We start from the raw sequence: 19,929 nt of genomic DNA, 5'->3' as shown, positions 1-19,929 counted from the left end.
TGAAATTAACCCTAACCCATCTCCATGGTGACAGACGATAATGAAATTAACCCTAACCCATCTCCATGGTGACAGACAATAATGAAATTAACCCTAACCCATCTCCATGGTGACAGACAATAATGAAATTAACCCTAACCCATCTCCATGGTGACAGACAATAATGAAATTAACCCTAACCCATCTCCATGGTGACAGACAATAATGAAATGAACCCTAACCCATCTCCATGGTGACAACAATGAAATTAACCCTAACCCATCTCCATGGTGACAGACAATAATGAAATTAACCCTAACCCATCTCCATGGTGACAGACAATAATGAAATTAACCCTAACCCATCTCCATGGTGACAGACAATAATGAAATTAACCCTAACCCATCTCCATGGTGACAGACAATAATGAAATTAACCCTAACCCATCTCCATGGTGACAGACAATAATGAAATGAACCCTAACCCATCTCCATGTTCTGGGATTGTTACCAGGGAGAAAAACTTGGCAGGTTTTTTGTTTGTTTTGTTTTTCGAGGCAGATGTTAAAGGGGGCTGAACTTCCTGTTGTGGCATACTTTTCCTTATTGAAGTCGACTAGGTTTATCTAGTGCTAGTCAACAATTAACAACAGCTGGCTGGTGTACAACTGTGGCAAAATGAGTTTGACATTGGATTCTCTGAGGATATTTAGGGATTGTAAATGGAACAATATGTTGAAGACTGCATAGATTTTAGTTGTCTCATTAGATGTGTTCAATATTTGTACGTGAATTTCTACAAATTCTAGTTGGTTTGAGTTTTTTTAAGTCAATGAAATTTGGAGCTGTTGACATTTAAATAAATAGTTGCATCTACATTGTGTAATTTACTGATGGTCAGTAAACTTGCCTCATAGGGGCTTGTGGTTGGTCCCGGGAATTGAACCCATTAATCTGGCATTACAAGGGCCATGCTGGAACGTTAAACCAAATTGATCATGGGCATCACGATCTGTGGGCAGGAGTGATGATTACTTGAGTATTGCCAGCTGTGGGCAGGAGTGATGATTACTTGAGTATTGCCAGCTGTGGGCAGGAGTGATGATTACTTGGGTATTGCCAGCTGTGGGCAGGAGAGATGATTACTTGGGTATTGCCAGCTGTGGGCAGGAGAGATGATTACTTGGGTATTGCCAGCTGTGGGCAGGAGAGATGATTACTTGGGTATTGCCAGCTGTGGGCAGGAGAGATGATTACTTGAGTATTGCCAGCTGTGGGCAGGAGAGATGATTACTTGAGTATTGCCAGCTGTGGCAGGAGAGATGATTACTTGAGTATTGCCAGCTGTGGGCAGGAGTGATGATTACTTGAGTATTGCCAGCTGTGGGCAGGAGTGATGATTACTTGAGTATTGCCAGCTGTGGGCAGGAGAGATGATTACTTGAGTATTGCCAGCTGTGGGCAGGAGTGATGATTACTTGAGTATTGCCAGCTGTGGGCAGGAGTGATGATTACTTGGGTATTGCCAGCTGTGGGCAGGAGTGATGATTACTTGAGTATTGCCAGCTGTGGGCAGGAGTGATGATTACTTGAGTATTGCCAGCTGTGGGCAGGAGTGATGATTACTTGAGTATTGCCAGCTGTGGGCAGGAGTGATGATTACTTGGGTATTGCCAGCTGTGGGCAGGAGTGATGATTACTTGGGTATTGCCAGCTGTGGGCAGGAGTGATGATTACTTGGGTATTGCCAGCTGTGGGCAGGAGTGATGATTACTTGAGTATTGCCAGCTGTGGGCAGGAGTGATGATTACTTGGGTATTGCCAGCTGTTTTCACAAGGAAAACTTACGGTGACCTTCATTCCGTGACAACATTTTCCCCCCCATCATCTTGTAAATCTACGTTTTGGATCTATTTACAGTTTGTAGTAACTTTTGACAACAACAACAAAAAAAAAAATGTTTCTGACTCACATCGATGCCAAAAAGAGAAGTTGTTTTTTGGAGTGGCAATCGTTCTGTAATAATGTTGGTCTGATGAGGAGGCTGCTCAGGCCCTTCTGAAAGTAAATTACCAGCCACCGCTGCTGTCATAGACATAACTCAAGACAGGAAGAGAGATGGAACTGTTGCCAGGAGCAACATCCTTGAAGGCTTTCCGCCGACAGAGATTCAGCACAACATGTCAAAAACACTACACAATCTGTCTGGGACTTATTAAAGTACACACACACACACAGTAACACACACTCTGGTACAAGAGGCATGGTACAAGGACAGAAAATATTGCCCCAAAAATAAATACAATAATCCCATTTGTCTGTCAGGTAGACAGGAAGGGAGGAAGGGAGACCGGGAGGACGGGAGGGAAGGAGACCGGGAGGTAGAGATGGAGGTAGACCGGGAGGAAGGGAGGGAGAGAGGAAGACTGGGAGGAAGGGAGGGAAGGAGACCGGGAGGTAGAGATGGAGGGAGACCGGGAGGGAGGGAGAGAGTGAGACCGGGAGGTAGAGATGGAGGGAGACTGGGAGGGAGGGAGACCGGAAGGGAGGGAGAGGGAGGGAGGGAGACCGGGAGGGAGGGAGACCGGGAGAGAGGGAGGGAGACCGGGAGGGAGGGGGACCGGGAGAGAGGGAGGGAGACCGGGGGAGGGAGACCGGGAGGGAGGGAGACCGGGAGGGAGAGAGGGGAGGGAGGGAGTGTGGAGAAACTGAAAGCAGAGAAACCTTGACCACGAGAGTTACAGGAAACCTTGACCATGAGAGAGTTACAGGAAACCTTGACCACGAGAGAGGTACAGGAAACCTTGACCACGAGAGAGGTACAGGAAACCTTGACCACGAGAGAGTTACAGGAAACCTTGACCACGAGAGAGTTACAGGAAACCTTGACCACGAGAGAGTTACAGGAAACCTTGACCACGAGAGAGTTACAGGAAACCTTGACCACGAGAGAGTTACAGGAAACCTTGACCACGAGAGAGTTACAGGAATCATCACTCTTCATCACTGTCACCACACCTGCTACCACTGGCTGCTACCGCAGGGCATTTAACGATCGACTCCTCAGGCCAGGGTTACTGTACTGTACCAGGACTAGGGTTGGGAACAAGCTTACTCAGGCCAGGGTTACTGTACTGTACCAGGACTAGGGTTGGGAACAAGCTTACTCAGGCCAGGGTTACTGTACTGTTCCAGGACTAGGGTTGGAAACAAGCTTACTCAGGCCAGGGTTACTGTATTGTACCAGGACTAGGGTTGGGAACAAGCTTACTCAGGCCAGGGTTACTGTACTGTACCAGGACTAGGGTTGGGAACAAGCTTACTCAGGCCAGGGTTACTGTACTGTACCAGGACTAGGGTTGGGAACAAGCTTACTCAGGCCAGGGTTACTGTACCAGGACTAGGGTTGGAAACAAGCTTACTCAGGCAGGGTTACTGTACTGTACCAGGACTAGGGTTGGGAACAAGCTTACTCAGGCCAGGGTTACTGTACCAGGACTAGGGTTGGAAACAAGCTTACTCAGGCCAGGGTTACTGTACTGTACCAGGACTAGGGTTGGAAACAAGCTTACTCAGGCCAGGGTTACTGTACTGTACCAGGACTAGGGTTGGAAACAAGCTTACTCAGGCCAGGGTTACTGTACTGTACCAGGACTAGGGTTGGAAACAAGCTTACTCAGGCCAGTGTTACTGTACTGTACCAGGACTAGGGTTGGAAACAAGCTTACTCAGGCCAGTGTTACTGTACTGTACCAGGACTAGGGTTGGAAACAAGCTTACTCAGGCCAGGGTTACTGTACTGTACCAGGACTAGGGTTGGAAACAAGCTTACTCAGGCCAGTGTTACTGTACTGTACCAGGACTAGGGTTGGAAACAAGCTTACTCAGGCCAGTGTTACTGTACTGTACCAGGACTAGGGTTGGAAACAAGCTTACTCAGGCCAGGGTTACTGTACTGTACCAGGACTAGGGTTGGAAACAAGCTTACTCAGGCCAGTGTTACTGTACTGTACCAGGACTAGGGTTGGAAACAAGCTTACTCAGGCCAGGGTTACTGTACTGTACCAGGACTAGGGATGGAAACAAGCTTACTCAGGCCAGTGTTACTATACCAGGACTAGGGTTGGAAACAAGCTTACTCAGGCCAGGGTTACTGTACCAGGACTAGGGTTGGAAACGAGCTTACTCAGGCCAGTGTTACTGTATTGTACCAGGACTAGGGTTGGAAACAAGCTTACTCAGGCCAGTGTTACTGTATTGTACCAGGACTAGGGTTGGAAACAAGCTTACTCAGGCCAGTGTTACTGTACTGTACCAGGACTAGGGTTGGAAACAAGCTTACTCAGGCCAGGGTAACTGTACTGTACCAGGACTAGGGTTGGAAACAAGCTTACTCAGGCCAGGGTTACTGTACTGTACCAGGACTAGGGATGGAAACAAGCTTACTCAGGCCAGTGTTACTATAACAGGACTAGGGTTGGAAACAAGCTTACTCAGGCCAGTGTTACTGTACTGTACCAAGGACTAGGGTTGGAAACGAGCTTACTCAGGCCAGGGTTACTGTACCAGGACTAGGGTTGGAAACAAGCTTACTCAGGCCAGTGTTACTATACCAGGACTAGGGTTGGAAACAAGCTTACTCAGGCCAGGGTTACTGTACTGTACCAGGACTAGGGTTGGAAACAAGCTTACTCAGGCCAGGGTTACTGTACTGTACCAGGACTAGGGTTGGAAACAAGCTTACTCAGGCCAGTGTTACTGTACTGTACCAGGACTAGGGTTGGAAACAAGCTTACTCAGGCCAGGGTTACTGTACTGTACCAGGACTAGGGTTGGAAACAAGCTTACTCAGGCCAGGGTTACTGTACTATACCAGGACTAGGGTTGGAAACAAGCTTACTCAGGCCAGTGTTACTGTACTGTACCAAGGACTAGGGTTGGAAACAAGCTTACTCAGGCCAGGGTTACTGTACTGTACCAGGACTAGGGTTGGAAACAAGCTTACTCAGGCCAGGGTTACTGTACTGTACCAGGACTAGGGTTGGAAACAAGCTTACTCAGGCCAGGGTTACTGTACCAGGACTAGGGATGGAAACAAGCTTAATCAGGCCAGGGTTACTGTACTGTACCAAGGACTAGGGTTGGAAACAAGCTTACTCAGGCCAGTGTTACTGTACTGTACCAGGACTAGGGATGGAAACAAGCTTACTCAGGCCAGTGTTACTGTACTGTACCAGGACTAGGGTTGGAAACAAGCTTACTCAGGCCAGGGTTACTGTACTGTACCAGGACTAGGGTTGGAAACAAGCTTACTCAGGCCAGTGTTACTGTACTGTACCAGGACTAGGGTTGGAAACAAGCTTACTCAGGCCAGTGTTACTGTACTGTACCAGGACTAGGGTTGGAAACAAGCTTACTCAGGCCAGGGTTACTGTACTGTACCAGGACTAGGGTTGGAAACAAGCTTACTCAGGCCAGTGTTACTGTACTGTACCAGGACTAGGGTTGGAAACAAGCTTACTCAGGCCAGGGTTACTGTACTGTACCAGGACTAGGGATGGAAACAAGCTTACTCAGGCCAGTGTTACTATACCAGGACTAGGGTTGGAAACAAGCTTACTCAGGCCAGGGTTACTGTACCAGGACTAGGGTTGGAAACGAGCTTACTCAGGCCAGTGTTACTGTATTGTACCAGGACTAGGGTTGGAAACAAGCTTACTCAGGCCAGTGTTACTGTATTGTACCAGGACTAGGGTTGGAAACAAGCTTACTCAGGCCAGTGTTACTGTACTGTACCAGGACTAGGGTTGGAAACAAGCTTACTCAGGCCAGGGTAACTGTACTGTACCAGGACTAGGGTTGGAAACAAGCTTACTCAGGCCAGGGTTACTGTACTGTACCAGGACTAGGGATGGAAACAAGCTTACTCAGGCCAGTGTTACTATAACAGGACTAGGGTTGGAAACAAGCTTACTCAGGCCAGTGTTACTGTACTGTACCAGGACTAGGGTTGGAAACGAGCTTACTCAGGCCAGGGTTACTGTACCAGGACTAGGGTTGGAAACAAGCTTACTCAGGCCAGTGTTACTGTACCAAGGACTAGGGTTGGAAACAAGCTTACTCAGGCCAGGGTTACTGTACTGTACCAGGACTAGGGTTGGAAACAAGCTTACTCAGGCCAGGGTTACTGTACTGTACCAGGACTAGGGTTGGAAACAAGCTTACTCAGGCCAGTGTTACTGTACTGTACCAGGACTAGGGTTGGAAACAAGCTTACTCAGGCCAGGGTTACTGTACTGTACCAGGACTAGGGTTGGAAACAAGCTTACTCAGGCCAGGGTTACTGTACTGTACCAGGACTAGGGTTGGAAACAAGCTTACTCAGGCCAGTGTTACTGTACTGTACCAGGACTAGGGTTGGAAACAAGCTTACTCAGGCCAGGGTTACTGTACTGTACCAGGACTAGGGTTGGAAACAAGCTTACTCAGGCCAGGGTTACTGTACTGTACCAGGACTAGGGTTGGAAACAAGCTTACTCAGGCCAGGGTTACTGTACCAGGACTAGGGATGGTAAACAAGCTTACTCAGGCCAGGGTTACTGTACTGTACCAGGACTAGGGTTGGAAACAAGCTTACTCAGGCCAGTTACTGTTGTACCACTGTACTGGCCAGGTTACTGTACTGTACCAGGACTAGGGTTGGAAACAAGCTTACTCAGGCCAGGGTTACTGTACTGTACCAGGACTAGGGTTGGAAACAAGCTTACTCAGGCCAGGGTTACTGTACTGTACCAGGACTAGGGTTGGAAACAAGCTTACTCAGGCCAGGGTTACTGTACTGTACCAGGACTAGGGTTGGAAACAAGCTTACTCAGGCCAGGGTTACTGTACTGTACCAGGACTAGGGTTGGAAACAAGCTTACTCAGGCCAGGGTTACTGTACTGTACCAGGACTAGGGTTGGAAACAAGCTTACTCAGGCCAGGGTTACTGTACTGTACCAGGACTAGGGTTGTTACTCAGGCCAGGGTTACTGTACTGTAAGGACTAGGGTTGGAAACAAGCTTACTCAGGCCAGGGTTACTGTACCAGGACTAGGGTTGGAAACAAGCTTACTCAGGCCAGGGTTACTGTACTGTACCAGGACTAGGGTTGGAAACAAGCTTACTCAGGCCAGGGTTACTGTACTGTAGGACCAGGACTAGGCCAGTTGTACTGTACCAGGACTAGGGTTGGAAACAAGCTTACTCAGGCCAGGGTTACTGTACTGTACCAGGACTAGGGTTGGAAACAAGAAAGGGTTACTGTAACCAGGACTAGGGTTGGAAACAAGCTTACTCAGGCCAGGGTTACTGTACTGTACCAGGACTAGGGTTGGAAACAAGCTTACTCAGGCCAGGGTTACTGTACTGTACCAGGACTAGGTTGGAAACAAGCTTACTCAGGCCAGGGTTACTGTACTGTACCAGGACTAGGGTTGGAAACAAGCTTACTCAGGCCAACAAGCTTTGGAAACTCAGGCCAGGGTTACTGTACTGTACCAGGACTAGGGTTGGAAACAAGCTTACTCAGGCCAGGGTTACTGTACTGTACCAGGACTAGGGTTGGAAACAAGCTTACTCAGGCCAGGGTTACTGTACTGTACCAAGGACTAGGGTTGGAAACAAGCTTACTCAGGCCAGGGTTACTGTACTGTACCAGGACTAGGGTTGGAAACAAGCTTACTCAGGCCAGGGTTACTGTACTGTACCAGGACTAGGGTTGGCTTACTCAGGCCAGGGTTACTGTACTGTACCAGGACTAGGGTTGGAAACAAGCTTACTCAGGCCAGGGTTACTGTACTGTACCAGGACTAGGGTTGGAAACAAGCTTACTCAGGCCAGGGTTACTGTACTGTACCAGGACTAGGGTTGGAAACAAGCTTACTCAGGCCAGGGTTACTGTACCAAGGACTAGGGTTGGAAACAAGCTTACTCAGGCCAGTGTTACTGTACTGTACCAAGGGTTAGGGATGGAAACAAGCTTACTCAGGCCAGGGTTACTGTACCAGGACTAGGGATGGGAACAAGCTTACTCAGGCCAGGGTTACTGTACACACCAGGGGTCTAGGCTAGACAGACAAGTCAAATACAGGGAGAGTTTAAAAATGCTCTTAATTCAGCTCTAGAGGAAGTGTCTCTTTCATATCCAACCAGGAGGGAGAAGTAAATCAAATGTTATTTCACATGCACCGAATACACCTGGTGTAAAAGAAAATACACAATAAGGCCAGAAAAATATGTATATATAATATATATTCAGTGTTCAACAGATTTTCCCCCCCAGAAAAGTGAGGCGAGCAAATCAAAGAAAGAAACATTCAGTGGAAAACAGTTTACCACATTGTCCGAGGCACTTGTGTAGGTTCTAAACCTGTAGGTTCTAGACCTGTAGGTTCTAGACCTGTAGGTTCTAAACCTGTAGGCTCTAGACCTGTAGGCTCTAGACCTGTAGGTTCTAGACCTGTAGGTTCTAGACCTGTAGGTTCTAGACCTGTAGGTTCTAAACCTGTAGGTTCTAGACCTGTAGGTTCTAAACCTGTAGGTTCTAAACCTGTAGGTTCTAAACCTGTAGGTTCTAGACCTGTAGGTTCTAAACCTGTAGGTTCTAAACCTGTAGGTTCTAAACCTGTAGGTTCTAGACCTGTAGGTTCTAAACCTGTAGGTTCTAGACCTGTAGGTTCTAAACCTGTAGGTTCTAAACCTGTAGGTTCTAAACCTGTAGGTTCTAAACCTGTAGGTTCTAAACCTGTAGGTTCTAAACCTGTAGGTTCTAGACCTGTAGGTTCTAAACCTGTAGGTCTAGACCTGAGATTCAATAATTATATTATTTCATGCAAAAACCTACACTATTTTCTTCTTTTTTTTTTAAAGAATGCAGATATTACCATATTGTTAAAGCAATGATAAATGAAACACAATGGGAAGTATAACTTGTTAATGTTTATTTATTCCTGATACAAAAAGGTGTAATCCAATGTGACGTACAGGGTAATTATGTAGACTATATAAAACAAATATATATTTTTAAATATATATATATATATATATATATAATTCAATAATTATTTACAATGAATAATTGTAAATCAAATTAAAATGTTGATGTATAATAATGAGTTCATTACCTGACTGCATTTCTATAGCCATTAACAAAATATGAATACAAATATGATTGGGCCTCTCGTAGACTGGGCCTCCCGTAGACTGGGCCTCCCGTAGACTGGGCCTCCCGTAGACTGGGCCTCCCGTAGACTGGGCCTCCCGTAGACTGGGCCTCTCGTACTTCCAGTATATAGCTCCGTGAGGCCAGACCACGTTGTAATACTGTTTAACAGATGCCCTGCCTTACCATCTTTCTCGTAGACTAGGCCTCTCGTAGACTGGGCCTCTCGTAGACTGGGCCTCTCGTAGACTGGGCCTCTTGTACTTCCTGTATATAGCTCAATGAGGCCAGACCACGTTGTAATACTGTTTAACAGATGCCCTGCCTTACCCTCTTTCCCGTAGACTGGGCCTCCCGTAGACTGGGCCTCCCGTAGACTGGGCCTCCCGTAGACTGGGCCTCCCGTAGACTGGGCCTCCCGTAGACTGGGCCTCTCGTAGACTGGGCCTCCCGTAGACTGGGCCTCCCGTTGACTGGGCCTCCCCATCTTTCCCGTAGACTGGGCCTCCCGTAGACTGGGCCTCCCGTAGACTGGGCCTCCCGTAGACTGGGCCTCTCGTAGACTGGGCCTCCCGTAGACTGGGCCTCCCGTAGACTGGGCCTCCCGTAGACTGGGCCTCTCGTAGACTGGGCCTCTCGTAGACTGGGCCTCTCGTAGACTGGGCCTCTCGTAGACTGGGCCTCTCGTAGACTAGGCCTCTCGTAGACTAGGCCTCTCGTAGACTAGGCCTCCCGTAGACTAGGCCTCCCGTAGACTAGGCCTCCCGTAGACTAGGCCTCCCGTAGACTAGGCCTCCCGTAGACTAGGCCTCCCGAAGACTAGGCCTCCCGTAGACTAGGCCTTGTAGAAAGAGGGTAAGGCAGGGCATCTGTTAAACAGTATTACAACGTGGTCTGGCCTCATGGAGCTATATACAGGAAGTACCAGATCAATGTGGAGCTATATACAGGAAGTACCAGATCAATGTGGAGCTATATACGGGAAGTACAAGATCAATGTGGAGCTATATACAGGAAGTACCAGATCAATGTGGGGCTATATACAGGAAGTACCAGTACCAGATCAATGTGGAGCTATATACAGGAAGTACCAGAGCAATGTGGAGCTATATACAGGAAGTACCAGATCAATGTGGAGCTATATACAGGAAGTACTAGTACCAGATCAATGTGGAGCTATATACAGGAAGTACCAGATCAATATGGAGCTATATACAGGAAGTACCAGATCAATGTGGAGCTATATACAGGAAGTACCAGATCAATGTGGAGCTATATACAGGAAGTACCAGATCAATGTGGATCTATATACAGGAAGTACCAGATCAATGTGGATCTATATACAGGAAGTACCAGATCAATGTGGAGCTATATACAGGAAGTACCAGATCAATGTGGAGCGATATACAGGGAGTACCAGATCAATGTGGAGCTATATACAGGGAGTACCAGATCAATGTGGAGCGATATACAGGGAGTACCAGATCAATGTGGAGCTATATACAGGAAGTACCAGATCAATGTGGAGCTATATACAGGAAGTACCAGATCAATGTGGATCTATATACAGGAAGTACCAGATCAATGTGGATCTATATACAGGAAGTACCAGATCAATGTGGAGCTATATACAGGAAGTACCAGATCAATGTGGAGCGATATACAGGGAGTACCAGATCAATGTGGAGCTATATACAGGGAGTACCAGATCAATGTGGAGCGATATACAGGGAGTACCAGATCAATGTGGAGCTATATACAGGAAGTACCAGATCAATGTGGAGCGATATACAGGGAGTACCAGATCAATGTGGAGCTATATACAGGAAGTACCAGTTCAATTAGAGCTGTATACAGGAAGTACCAGATCAATGTGGAGCTATATACAGGAAGTACCAGATCAATGGCGACTTACAGTCATGTGTATATAGTGTGTATATATAGTCTTGTGAGTGTGAATGTGTATATAGTGTGTATATAGTGTGTATATAGTGTGTATATATAGTCTTGTGAGTGTGTATGTGTATATTGTGTGTATATATAGTCTTGTGAGTGTGTATATGTATATTGTGTGTATATATAGTCTTGTGAGTGTGTGTGTATATTGTGTGTATATATAGTCTTGTGAATGTGTATATAGTGTGTATATAGTGTGTATATAGTGTGTATATATAGTCTTGTGAGTGTGTATGTGTTTTTAGTGTGTATATATAGTCTTGTGAGAGTGAATGTGTATATAGTGTGTATATAGTGTGTATATAGTGTGTATATATAGGCTTGTGAGTGTGAATGTGTATATAGTGTGTATATAGTGTGTATATATAGTCTTGTGAGTGTGAATGTGTATATAGTGTGTATATATAGGCTTGTGAGTGTGAATGTGTATATAGTGTGTATATAGTGTGTATATATAGTCTTGTGAGTGTGTATGTGTATATTGTGTGTATATATGGTCTTGTGAGTGTGTATGTGTATATTGTGTGTATATATAGTCTTGTGAGTGTGTATGTGTATATTGTGTGTATATATAGTCTTGTGAGTGTGTATGTGTATATTGTGTGTATATATAGTCTTGTGAGTGTGTATGTGTATATTGTGTGTATATATGGTCTTGTGAGTGTGTATCTGTATATTGTGTGTGTATATATGGTGTTGTGAGTGTGTATGTGTATATTGTGTATATATAGTCTTGTGAGTGTGTTTGTGTATATTGTGTGTATATATAGTCTTGTGAGTGTGTATGTGTATATAGTGTGTATATATAGTCTTTTGAGTGTGCATGTGTATATTGTGTGTATATATAGTCTTTTGAGTGTGCATGTGTATATTGTGTGTATATATAGTCTTGTGAGTGTGTATGTGTATATTGTGTGTATATATAGTATTGTGAGTGTGTATGTGTATATTGTGTGTATATATAGTCTTGTGAGTGTGAGTGTGTATGTGTATATAGTGTATATATATAGTCTTGTGAGTGTGTATGTGTATATTGTGTGTATATATAGTATTGTGAGTGTGTATGTGTATATAGTGTGTATATTGTGTGTATATAGTGTGTATATTGTGTATATATAGTATTGTGAGTGTGTATGTGTATATTGTGTATATATATAGTATTGTGAGTGTGTATGTGTATATTGTGTGTATATATAGTATTGTGAGTGTGTATGTGTATATAGTGTGTATATAGTGTGTATATATAGTATTGTGAGTGTGTATGTGTATATAGTGTGTATATTGTGTGTATATATAGTATTGTGAGTGTGTATGTGTATATTGTGTGTATATATAGTATTGTGAGTGTGTATGTGTATATAGTGTGTATATTGTGTGTATATATAGTCTTGTGAGTGTGTATGAGGGTCAGTGCAAGATAGCCCGGGTAACCATTTATTCAGCCGTCTTATGGCTATTTAACAGTCTTAAGGCTTGGGGTAAAAGCTGTCTCAGACGGTTGGTACGAGAGCCGATGCTCTGGTAGCGTTTGCCGGATGGTAGGTCGAGTGAATAGTTCATGGTTTGTGTGGCTGGAGTCATTCGCAATTTTTCCGCCCATCCTCTGAAATCGCCCAATATAGAAGTCCCTTGATGGCAGGGAGCACCATCCTCTGTATCTCTTTGCGATCAAGTCTAGGGGGGGTTGTCATACCAAGCGGTGATGCAGCTAGTCAAGATGCTCTCGATGGTGCAGCTGTAGAACTTCTTCAGAATCCAAAAGGACCATGCAAAATATTTTCAACCTCCTGAAGGGGAAGAGGCGCTGCCATGCCCTCCTCACTACAGTGTACACAGTACAACCGATATTATGGATCCCCCCCGCCGCCAGCCTCGGAGCTAGCCCATCTCCTGCTCCGCTCTCCCTCTCACACGTATCAATTAAATGGCCTGGCTCCTTAAGTAGGCGGATCGACATGCTATAGAGCGCCCGCATAACTAAACAGGTCATTAAGATCCCCGGAGGTAATTCTCTCTCAGAACAGACACTCTTACTTACAGTGTGAACCACTCACATATAATGGACATGGGTATGGTACCTGTCAATCACACACACACAGGCACACACACACACACGCAGGCACACACACACGCAGGCACACACACACACGCAGGCACACACACACACAGGCACACACACACGCAGGCACACACACACACGCAGGCACACACACACACGCAGGCACACACACACACACACAAACAAAGGGCAGAGGAGGCATGGCTGCCCAGGGAGGGAGAGATGAGGCTGTGTGCTACAAGCCTCTTCTCTTCTCTCGGGAAGTAGCAGGGAGGCAGCACACTGTGTGAGATCAGAGGGCAGAACTAGAATCAATGATGACGGAGGCCTCTCCTCTCTCCACTGATGGACAGCCGTGATGGAGATGAAATCCACTACAGTCCTTTCAAAGGGCTTGGCATATTAACATTAGTCCACTTCTCATTCCAGTCCCACCTACAAAATTGCACTCATAAAAGAATGAGGGCTGGGGGAGAAGATTCAAGAGGACTTTGTGTGAAGCTCTGCTCACGCTGCAGTTCTCAGGGGGGGACCAGCAGCTGTGTGATCTCTCCAGTTCTCAGGGGGGACCAGCAGAGGTGTGATCTCTCCAGTTCTCAGGGGGACCAGCAGCTGTGTGATCTCTCCAGTTCTCAGGGGGGACCAGCAGAGGTGTGATCTCTCCAGTTCTCAGGGGGGACCAGCAGCTGTGTGATCTCTCCAGTTCTCAGGGGGGACCAGCAGAGGTGTGATCTCTCCAGTTCTCAGGGGGGACCAGCAGCTGTGTGATCTCTCCAGTTCTCAGGGGGGACCAGCAGCTGTGTGATCTCTCCAGTTCTCAGGGGGGACCAGCAGCTGTGTGATCTCTCCAGTTCTCAGGGGGGACCAGCAGCTGTGTGATCTCTCCAGTTCTCAGGGGGGACCAGCAGAGGTGTGATCTCTCCAGTTCTCAGGGGGGACCAGCAGCTGTGTGATCTCTCCAGTTCTCAGGGGGACCAGCAGAGTGTGATCTCTCCAGTTCTCAGGGGGACCAGCAGAGGTGTGATCTCTCCAGTTCTCAGGGGGGACCAGCAGCTGTGTGATCTCTCCAGTTCTCAGGGGGACCAGCAGAGGTGTGATCTCTCCAGTTCTCAGGGGGACCAGCAGAGGTGTGATCTCTCCAGTTCTCAGGGGGACCAGCAGAGGTGTGATCTCTCCAGTTCTCAGGGGGACCAGCAGAGGTGTGATCTCTCCAGTTCTCAGGGGGACCAGCAGAGGTGTGATCTCTCCAGTTCTCAGGGGGACCAGCAGAGGTGTGATCTCTCCAGTTCTCAGGGGGACCAGCAGCTGTGTGACTCTCCAGTTCTCAGGGGGACCAGCAGCTGTGTGATCTCTCCAGTTCTCAGGGGGACCAGCAGCTGTGTGATCTCTCCAGTTCTCAGGGGGACCAGCAGCTGTGTGATCTCAGTTCTCAGGGGGACCAGCAGCTGTGTGATCTCTCCCTTCCCAGGGGGACCAGCAGCTGTGTGATCTCTCCTCCGTGAAGAACACAGAAGACGTCTTTCATCTCCGCAGAGAAGTTGTGTCCCGGACGATGACGTCCACACCGCCGAGGAGCGCTGGTCGTCACTAGCCCTACACCTGGCGGGGTACAGCAGGCACCTTGTTACGGTGACCCCGCAGGGTACGGTGAGGGGGTCAGCCTATAGAGAGAGGAGACAGTAACACAGTCACTAACCCTAACCCTCAGGGTACGGTGAGGGGGTCAGCCTATAGAGAGAGGAGACAGTAACACAGTCACTAACCCTAACCCTCAGGGTACGGTGAGGGGGTCAGCCTGGAGAGAGAGGAGACAGTAACACAGTCACTAACCATAACCCTCAGGTTACGGTGAGCCTGCGCAGAGAGAGGATACAGTCACTAACCCTAACCCTCAGGGTACGGTGAGCCTGCAGAGAGAGGAGACAGTCACTAACCCTAACCCTCAGGGTGTGGTGAGCCTGCAGAGAGAGGAGAGAGTCACTAACCCTAACCCTCAGGGTGTGGTGGGGGGGTTAGACTGGAGAGAGAGGATACAGTCACTAACCCTAACCCTCAGCGTACGGTGAGCCTGCAGAGAGAGGATACAGTCACTAACCCTAACCCTCAGGGTGTGGTGAGCCTGCAGAGAGAGGAGACAGTCACTAACCCTAACCCTCAGGGTGTGGTGAGCCTGCAGAGAGAGGAGACAGTCACTAACCCTAACCCAAAGGGTGTGGTGAGCCTGCAGAGAGAGGAGACAGTCACTAACCCTAACCCTCGGGGTGTGGTGAGCCTGCAGAGAGAGGAGACAGTCACTAACCCTAACCCTCAGGGTACAGTGAGCCTGCAGAGAGAGGATACAGTCACTAGCCCTAACCCTCAGGGTGTGGTGAGCCTGCAGAGAGAGGAGACAGTCACTAACCCTAACCCTCAGGGTGTGGTGAGCCTGCAGAGAGAGGAGACAGTCACTAACCCTAACCCTCAGGGTGTGGTGAGGGGGTCAGCCTGGAGAGAGAGGAGACAGTAACACAGTCACTAACCCTAACCCTCAGGGTACGGTGAGCCTGCAGAGAGAGGAGACAGTTGAGTCATTTAGCAGATGCTCTTATCCACAGACACAATCAGTGCATTCAATTAAATGTAGTTTGGTAAGAGCCAGCTACCACAGACACACGCAGCATGTACAGCCACACACCCCTCTCCCCTAACCCCCTCACCCCTACGCAGCATGTACACCCACACACCCCTCTCCCCTAACCCCCTCACCCCTCTCCCCTACACCCCTCACAGCAGTATGTACACCCACACACCCCTCCCCCCTAACCCCCTCACCCCTACGCAGCATGTACACCCACACACCCCTCTCCCCTAACCCCTAACCGCTACGCAGCATGTACAGCCACACACCCCTCTCCCCTAACCCCTCACAGCATGTACAGCCACACACCCCTCTCCCCTAACCCCTCACAGCATGTACAGCCACACCCCCCTCCCCCCTAACCCCTCACAGCATGTACAGCCACACACCCCTCTCCCCTAACCCCTCACAGCATGTACAGCCACACACCCCTCTCCCCTAACCCCTCACAGCATGTACAGCCACACACCCCTCTCCCCTAACCCCTCACAGCATGTACAGCCACACACCCCTCTCCCCTAACCCCTCACAGCATGTACAGCCACACACCCCCCTCCCCTAACCCCTCACAGCATGTACAGCCACACACCCCTCTCCCCTAACCCCTCACAGCATGTACACCCACACACCCCTCTCCCCTAACCCCTCACAGCATGTACACCCACACACCCCTCTCCCTAACCCCTCACCCCTCACAGCATGTACAGCCACACACCCCCTCTCCCCTAACCCCTCACCCCTCACAGCATGTACAGCCACACACCCCTCTCCCCTAACCCCCTCACCCCTACGCAGCATGTACAGCCACACACCCCTCTCCCCTAACCCCTCACAGCATGTACACCCACACACCCCTCTCCCCTAACCCCTCACAGCATGTACACCCACACACCCCTCTCCCCTAACCCCTCACAGCATGTACAGCCACACACCCCTCTCCCCCAACACCCTCACAGCATGTACAGCCACACACCCCTCTCCCCTAACCCCTCACAGCATGTACACCCACACACCCCTCTCCCCTAACCCCTCACAGCATGTACAGCCACACACCCCTCTCCCCTAACCCCTCACAGCATGTACACCCACACACCCCTCTCCCCTAACCCCCTCACCCCTCACAGCATGTACAGCCACACACCCCTCTCCCCCAACCCCCTCACAGCATGTACACCCACACACCCCTCTCCCCTAACCCCCTCACCCCTCACAGCATGTACAGCCACACACCCCTCTCCCCTAACCCCTCACCCCTCACAGCATGTACACCCACACACCCCTCTCCCCTAACCCCCTCACCCCTCACAGCATATACACCCACACACCCCTCTCCCCTAACCCCCTCACCCCTTAAAGCATGTACAGCCACACACCCCTCTCCCCCAACCCCCTCACAGCATGTACAGCCACACACCCCTCTCCCCTAACCCCCTCACCCCTCACAGCATGTACAGCCACACACCCCTCTCCCCCAACCCCCTCACAGCATGTGTTCTCTCTGCAGCAGCTGTACGATGGCGGTCTGTGTGGCGGGGACCAGGATGATACTTCCGTCCTCTCTGCCACACACCAGCCTGCCCTGGGAGGGGATGTAGACGCTGGCCGTCACCTTGATGGGCTCCTCCGACCCGGGCGTGACACTCAGCTGGTCTATGATGCCCGCCGACAGGGGAGCCAGCTTGTCAAAGGCCTCCTGGAGGGAGATGGTGGAGGACACGTGGAGCTCTGAGGGACAGGGGAAGTAGAGAACAACAGTATTATCTATATACAGAACCAAACAGACCCATTTGACCAGCCTGGCTTAGACCAGAGAAAAGGCTTTGCATAGTCATGAAGAGGAATCATGAGGAATGTGATACTCAGTCCCTCCAGGAATCCACGATCACATAATTCAAACGCAAAAAAAAAAATCTACCAAGTCATGCATGTGATGCAATAGCTCCCAATTTTGACCAATCACCACATTTTTATCTCAAAAGGATCCAATCAAAAGAGGAATGGCAATTTTGGCCAATCACCGCACTTTTATCTCAAAAGGATCCAATCAAAAGAGGGATGGCAATTTTGACCAATCACCGCACTTTTATCTCAAAAGGATCCAATCAAAAGAGGGATGGCAATTTTGACCACTGTTACTGAAGGAAACAGCCCAATAGAACCACATGAGACACGTTTTCCCCCTGTCAGCGTGCGAAGTTGTTGATGACTACTGACATTAAGACTGACATTACAATAAACAGGAAGGCATCTTATTAGTCAACAGAAACCACCGCTAAAGACTGCGAAACCCATTTCCAATGTTTTACCTGAAGGCGGGAGCAAATTGTTTTGTATTCAACTTCGTGCTGGAACACAAGAGGAAGTCACTTCCAATCTGCAAGTTCTGTCAAAAATAAATAAATCAGCACAGCCACCTTTATACTCACTCATGATTCTTTTTGTTTTCAACTGCTGGATAAAATTAAGAACAATTAGTAAATTAGGATGCCTGTCTGTCTAAACACAGTCTTAGAAATGTATTCTGCGTACAATTGTACTAGAACGGACCACATTACTTTTTATTACTTTATTTAAAATTAAAATGGAAAAAAAAAGATCACATTTCATCGCAAAATGTCAATAAAGTCGCTGCAAAGATCAAGCATTTTAGGCCGCAGATATCACAACAAAAACCTTGGGAAATAATGGACTGACTACACATTCCCTACGCTGGGAGGGATGGTTTTGGCCAGCCAATGGCATTAAAGCCATCCAATTCTCCCCCACAGCAGCCCTACAGATGTGGGGCTCTTGCGCCACCTAGTGGACTAAATGGTACCTGTTGCGGTGGAGAGGGCCTGCAGCGACGAGGTGTCTGGGATGCTCCAGAGGGTGAGGCGTCCGGCTGAATCTCCCTGGACCAGCAGCTTGTGGAAGGGCTCCCGACGGTTGTAGAAGAACCGTGTCACCGAGGGACATATGAGCAACTAGAACACAGAACATTAGAACAATGAACACTGGTATTATCCATAGAAACAGAATGAATAGAATGGGCTTGAAACCTCTAACCATGGCAACTTGCCTGGTACACTCGCAATGGCTGCCTGAGATTGTGATGTAATGTAATTATTTCCATGGTAACGTAGAATGTTCATTCAAATGTGTGTTAACTAATGTGGCTCAAGCAATGGAAGGTATTTTTTTGTAATGTCAGTGGAGTTTAATCAACAAATCACAGCACATATTGATGGCGTCACTTCCTGCTCTTTACTTCCTAGTTTTTAATCTCTGTGTTCAGTTCCATATATATGGTATTATCTCTGTGTTCAGTTCCATATCTATGGTATTATCTCTGTGTTCAGTTCCATATCTATGGTATTATCTCTGTGTTCAGTTCCATATCTATGGTATTTCCTCTGTGTTCAGTTCCATATTCATGGTATTATCTCTGTGTTCAGTTCCATATCTATGGTATTATCTCTGTGTTCAGTTCCATATCTACAGTATTATCTCTGTGTTCAGTTCCATATCTATGGTATTTCCTCTGTGTTCAGTTCCATATTCATGGTATTATCTCTGTGTTCAGTTCCATATCTATGGTATTATCTCTGTGTTCAGTTCCATATCTATGGTATTATCTCTGTGTTCAGTTCCATATATATGGTATTATCTCTGTGTTCAGTTCCATATCTATGGTATTATCTCTGTGTTCAGTTCCATATCTACGGTATTATCTCTGTGTTCAGTTCCATATATATGGTATTATCTCTGTGTTCAGTTCCATATATATGGTATTATCTCTGTGTTCAGTTCCATATCTATGGTATTATCTCTGTGTTCAGTTCCATATATATGGTATTATATATCCATGCCAGTTCCATATTCATGGTATTATCTCTGTGTTCAGTTCCATATATATGGTATTATATATCTGTGTTCAGTTCCATATATATGGTATTATATATCCATGCCAGTTCCATATTCATGGTATTATCTCTGTGTTCAGTTCCATATATATGGTATTATATATCCATGCCAGTTCCATATCTATGGTATTTTCTCTGTGTTCAGTTCCATATCTATGGTATTATCTCTGTGTTCAGTTCCATATTATCTCTGTGTTCATGGTATTATCTC

The 19,929-nt window shown here is 47.6% G+C and overlaps 1 pseudogene; it reads right to left on the bottom strand.

The window, feature by feature from the left end:
- Window positions 1–19,929, bottom strand: part of LOC127906519 (WD repeat-containing protein 7-like) — a 131,298-nt pseudogene that overhangs the window by 89,775 nt on the left and 21,594 nt on the right.

This window comes from Oncorhynchus keta, chromosome 12 (assembly GCF_023373465.1).
Source record: "Oncorhynchus keta strain PuntledgeMale-10-30-2019 chromosome 12, Oket_V2, whole genome shotgun sequence".
Classification (NCBI taxonomy): domain Eukaryota; kingdom Metazoa; phylum Chordata; class Actinopteri; order Salmoniformes; family Salmonidae; genus Oncorhynchus; species Oncorhynchus keta.
The sequence above is the reverse complement of the archived record's forward strand: the minus strand, read 5'-3'. Positions and strand labels throughout refer to the sequence as shown.